This window comes from Gymnoscopelus microlampas, assembly GCF_963454915.1.
Source record: "Gymnoscopelus microlampas genome assembly, chromosome: 2".
In the NCBI taxonomy this organism is placed as follows: domain Eukaryota; kingdom Metazoa; phylum Chordata; class Actinopteri; order Myctophiformes; family Myctophidae; genus Gymnoscopelus; species Gymnoscopelus microlampas.
The window spans coordinates 12,836,596-12,842,595 of NC_139939.1; the positions used below are offsets into that span (position 1 = coordinate 12,836,596).

At 41.4% G+C, this 6,000-nt stretch overlaps 1 protein-coding gene across 1 annotated transcript in view; it reads right to left on the reverse strand.

The window, feature by feature from the left end:
- The window catches only part of mad1l1 (mitotic arrest deficient 1 like 1), a 187,212-nt gene that overhangs the window by 116,831 nt on the left and 64,381 nt on the right, over nt 1-6,000 (reverse strand).

A 6,000-nucleotide genomic window follows, 5' to 3' on the forward strand; every position in this document is an offset into this window, starting at 1 on the left:
CTCATCCACTTCCTTGTTAACTTAAAACTTTAAAATTTTGTATCTCGGCTCCTGAGTACTTTTTTTTTTTCCATTGAAAAATCTCTGGCATGAATAACAATAGGCAGTGAAAATAATTCTGGCAGTCAATGTTAAAAAGTCTGCTATTTGCACTATTTTATATTTTTTTATAAATGACATTTTTTAACATGTAAATTATGAGGATTATGCTTTTTATTATTATTATTATCTCAGAAAATTGCTATTAGCGATTATGAAATAATTGTGACGGGCCTATCTATGCATTTGAAGACAGTGTGCGGGAGTTTATTCTGTGACAAGTACAGTACTTTGAAACACCCCAAAAACAGCTCTGAAAAACCCACCATTATCCTTCTGTAATGGAGAAAACTTTGTCTGCAATGTGTTTTTCTCCTCAATGAGTTGGCCAAATCGATGTGAAATTACACATGGGCATTGAGCATTGAGTCTAACAGAGCAGATTTTTTCCATTTCCCCAAATTGAAGGTGTTTATTATCATTTTGACGGGATGTGGCCTCGGCGCATTGTGAGAGCAGAACACGGACGGCATGACTTACACAGGTCAACAGAGAGAGTGAACAATAAAGCAGTGCTTCACAAACCTTTCCATGTCAAGGACCCCCAAATTGGCCCGCGGACCCTCCAGTGTGATTGATCCCCTGATGGTTGATAATCACTGAGGGTTTTCAGGTGTGGTTTCACAAATGTCAACGAGGCCATTGTGACCTCGTTGACATTTGTTGTCTGATGTTTGAAAATAGCATGTTTCACTCTGGTAAAACACAGGAAAAATGAGATTTTGTTCTCAGTTTATTTTCTTAACATTGAAGTGAATGGAGCAGCAAATCTTTGGATCGCGTTATCGCCTGTTTTTTTTGTGAATAACGAAAAGAAAAAAAAATGTTTTCTTTCTTTTTTTTAAAGACGTCTTTGGCAGGCAAGTGGTGTATTTTAAAAGTCGTTTTAAAACGTCTTTGGCAGGCAATGTGTTAAAATACGATAAAATACGAGTCTGTTATATAGGTTCATAATTGCTTGTCTGCTGAGTTAATGCATAGATGCAGACGGCCAAACTGTTGCTGTTAAAATATAATAGTCTGTTATAGGTTAATATGAATAATTCCTTCTCTGCTTTTAAATTATAAAAGAATGCATTCCCCCCCCCCCCCCAGTCAGGACACATTTTTTTTTTAAAAACGTATCGTTCTCACATGCCCTATTTTCTTGTACAGTTTGCATTAGGTACAGTTCTCATTCTTGGCACAATAGTCGAGCACAGTACTTGCTATTCACGTGAGATATGATATGACAGCATTTTGGTGATGAGAATTATCAATACAGCATGGATATGATCCATCCATCTGCAGGCTGGCAGACGGGCGTAACTTAATCCATTGAAATAAAAAAAGGAAACGGATGGTTTTCTGCTGAGGAAACAGCAATGAAAAGCGACCGCAGAATAATAAAACATTCTCATTCTCCCAATGTATTTTATATATCATCTATATATCATTATCACAGGGATGCAGGGATTAACCCATTAAGACCTGAAGCCGATTCTACAAATGTCTTCTAAATCCTAACTGTTTTCTGAAAAACCTATGTTTCTATATCAGTGGTGCTCAAACTTTTTCATGTCAAGGACCCCCAAAATTATATTTATTTGGCCGCGAAACCCCCATCTCAAAATATGTACCCCCCCAGAAGCAAAGATTTGAGTTAAAAAATGTTCGCTTTAAAATAAATATGAATGTATTAATTGGCACACATTTTCGCGATTTTTCAAAAATAGCAGATATACAAGCTCATAGCGCGGCACTCGGTGCCGCGCTATGAGCTTGTATATCTGCTATTTTTGAATAGCCAAAGTGTAAAATAATGCTTTTTAGCTCAAAAGAAGAAGTGACACAGAAGCGTTCCAGGTCTTAACAGGTTAACAGAGCTGCTCCCTGCACAGCCGTTTAATTATCTCCTCATTCCACTCCAAACATATCTTGATTTATCAACGCTCATTTTTTTTTTTTAAACGGTGGTGGAGGTGCGCTTTCTCTCTCTCTCTCTCTCAATATTAATGCATGCTCGCTCTACCCGACAGACAGGGAGAGAGAGAAAGCATGGCCATTCAATTATGCATTATGTTATAATCTAATACTTTTATAATAAAGCCAGCAGAGAAGTAATTATTCATATTAGCCTATATGAATATCATATTTATATCATATTTTAAACAGCAACCGCTTGGCCGCCTGCATGTATTTATAAACTCTTTGGATATAGCGTCAGCAGAGAAGCAATTATTAACCCATTCAGACCCGTTACAGTCTCATGTTTAGATTTGAGCTAAAAAGCATTATTTTACACTTTGGGCTATTCAAAAATAGCAGATATACAAGCTCATAGCGCGGCACCGAGTGCCGCGCTACGAGCTTGTAGATCTGCTATTTTTGAAAAATCGTGAAAATGTGTGCAAATCTTTGAATATATATATATTTTTAAAGCGAACATTTTTAACTCAAATCTTTGCTTCTGGGGGGTCCCTGGAACAAAATATTTTGATGGGGGTCCGCGGCCAAATACATATAATTTTGGGGGTCCTCGACATGAAAAAGATTGAGCACCACTGATATAGAAACAAACGTTTTTCAGAATACTGTTGAGATTTAGGAGATTTATGTAGAATCGGCTTCAGGTCTTAATGGGTTAACCTGCCCGAGGTCAGCTAGCCGATCTACAAGCTCACAACGAGTCGCAACAAGCTTGTAGATCAACTAGTTTCTTCGAATGCCCCCCCCCCCCCCCCCCCCCCCCCCGCCCAGTCTAGGGATGCTAGGGCTGGAGTGGCTAATGGCGCAAGGAACATCAGTCCGCTAAAGCGGAAGGAACCGGTACAGTCATCACTTTCATCTTTTGTTTAAAGGAGGAGTTCACCCAAAAAATGACTTATTTTCTATCAATTGCACACCCTATGAAGCCTTGAATCCATGGATTATTTTTCGTTTTTTGTGGCATTCCTAAACTAATAATTTGATTCCCGTCTCCTACCGGCTAATGTATCCGGCAGGAGACACAAAGTAGATTATTTGTGTCTCCGGACCGGAAATACACACGGCCATCAAATTATTGTCTTAGGAATGCCAAAAACTAAAATAAGTCCATGAAATCAAGGCTTCATGGGGTGTGTAATTGATAGAAAATAAGTCATTTTTTTGGGTGAACTCCTCCTTTAATCTGCCAGGTGTGCGGTCGGTCACACAGCAGGTAGCGTTCACTTAATCAGAAAAAAAGGGGGGAAGGAAAAAACATTCAAATGCTCCGGTTCAAAAGCTAAACCTGAGGCAATACAACATCGCCTCTCTCTCTCATGCTGACGCTAAGCGGCCTGCTCTCAAGATAACACTGTTTTGCTGTAAAAATATGTTTTTCTTTTCTTGCTTGTTACAGTACAAAGATTCAGGTTAATGCAACACTGCCAAGAATGTAAAAAGGGGGGGGGTTGTGTGTGTGTGTGTGTGTGTGTGTGTGTGTGTGTGTGTGTGTGTGTGTGTGTGAGCACCTCGCTAGCTAGACGCTACAGTATGATGCAGCAGCGCTACAGCAGGACTGAAGACGGAGGGCGAGAAGGCGAGAACGGATCAATCAAGAACAATCAAAAGAAAAAGACGCCTTTGATACATATCGGCTGATGCTGTAAATCGTTTCATGAGCTCCAGTGAAACGCCTTGGGGTTCGTCCAGTCCGTCTCTCGTCGGCTCCCACTCTGTGAGATGTAGAAGGGTCTGTCCGTGTGCGCTGGACCGCGGAGGACTCAAAAATCTACTCTTTAAGAACTGCCCTGATCCACTCACTGCACAACCTTGAGACCCGCCGCACACACGCGCGCGCGCACACACACACAGAGACACACACACACACACGCACACACTAAATTGCCAATTGCCTAAAGAGTGCCGTTCACGCTTGAAAACCCACGGATTCCTTTACAGCACCCATGTTAAATGGAACGAGAACACACACGCGCGCGCACACACACACTTCATTAAAGTTGCTTCTCGGTGGGCGCGGTTCGGGCACAGCGGGGAGTTCAGCGGGCCACGGGGGAGTTGGCTGGGGCGAGCACCGACTCAGAGATTGAAACGCACGAAGCAGACACATTCAGTCAAAACCCCACGCACGCACGCACGCACGCACACATACACGGAACACAAACGCACCGAGCCAATTTAACCCATTAAGGCCGGGAAGGGAACACATATGCGTCATTTTAAGATGTCTTTGGCTATTGGCTTTTTTTTTTGTTTATTGTGAAAATTTGTGAAAATCTTTGACTCAAACATTTTTAACTCAAATCTTTGCTTCTGGGAACAAATATGAACAAATATGTTCAGATTTTTTGTTCAAAAACTGTTAGGATTTAGAAGACATTTGTAGAATCCCCCAGAAGCAAAGATTTGAGTTAAAATGTTGCTTAAAATATATATCATATTCAAAGATTTGCAAAAAAAAAACATGATTTTTCTAAAAAAAATAGCAGATCTACAAGCTACGAGCTACTGTCTATGAGCTTGTATGTCTGCTATTTTTGAATAGCCAAAGAAATCTTAAAATGACAGAGATGCGTTCCCGGATTGGATGGATTAAGAAGAGAGAGAGAGGGATCAGGTATAATTGAGAGAGCTGGCTGAGCAAGTTTTGCCAGATGAAAGTGGGCAGGATTAAATGGCTGGTGTGGATGTTGTGTGAGGCGACGGTTCTCAAACTGATCAAATTGGTCACCATCTGAAAACATGTTGTGCCATGGCTCCCCAGAAGAGAAGATTTGTGTAAAAAAAAAAGTTTCAAAATCAGTAGTTCTCAAACGTTTTCCTGCCAGGGACCCCCAAGATAGAAGATTTATGTTAACTCTTTGACTGCCAAAAACGGGAATTCCCGTCCGATGGTACTATGGCTATCATGGCCAATGACGGAAAAACGGGAATTATTTAAAAAAAAAAAAAAAAAAAAAAAATGTTTAATTTTTTCTTTTTTTTAATATATATATATTTTTTTGTCTTGTTTTTTTTTTGTTTATCTCAAAGCAACTAGGAGATAACGCTATCCAAAAAAATGCTGCTCCATTCACTTCAATGTTAAAAATCAAACAGAGGAAAAATGCACCATTTTCCTGGCACTGGGACGACACAGTCTGAAATAAGTCTGGCAATGAAAGAGTTAAAAAAAAAATCTAAATTATTCAAAAGTTTCCCAACATTTTTGATATTTTTCAAAAAACGTCCAAAGTAGCAGTTGTACAACCATCGTTGCTCCAATATGCACCAAACTTGGCACAAACACTGGTGAGGAGTTTGCCCGGCCACGTGTGGCACCCAGGCGCCCCGCAATGGTGCACCTGGGTGACCCACGAGTGCCAAAGGCATGCCATTGCTCCGCCCCCTCCATGTTCCTATTGGCTGGCCTTTAAACAGCCATAACTCCAGTTCCAAGTATGCTACAGGCCCCAAACTTGGTAGGTATTCCCGCCTACTTCCAAGTTCGTCAACAATTACAACCTCCGTATTGCATTCCTAATTCCGGGTTTGTCGGGTTGCCTTGAAACTTCCCCCACACACTCTCTGAGGGGAGTTCAATGGTGCAACCCGGAAGTGTATCGGTTCACTTCCGTTTTTTACCAGGAAGTAGTCATAGAGACCCAAAACTCTACCTAACCCCCCCCGATGTTTGGGTACAAAAACTCCAACGATAAAGACCGGAAGTCGATCCGACCACCGGAACTGGGAGACATTGCAATTTGTCTACCTCCACCGAACGCACGGTCGCACATGTATGACAGTGGGCCTGGGTGCTGCAAGTGCATTGTTGCTCCAACTAGCATCAAACTTAGCACAGACACTGTTCAGGGGTCTGCCGTGATAATAGTCACACCAAGGGCCACGTCAGGAACACCCGGGGTTAGCACAGGAACACTGCTCGATGCCGTTTCA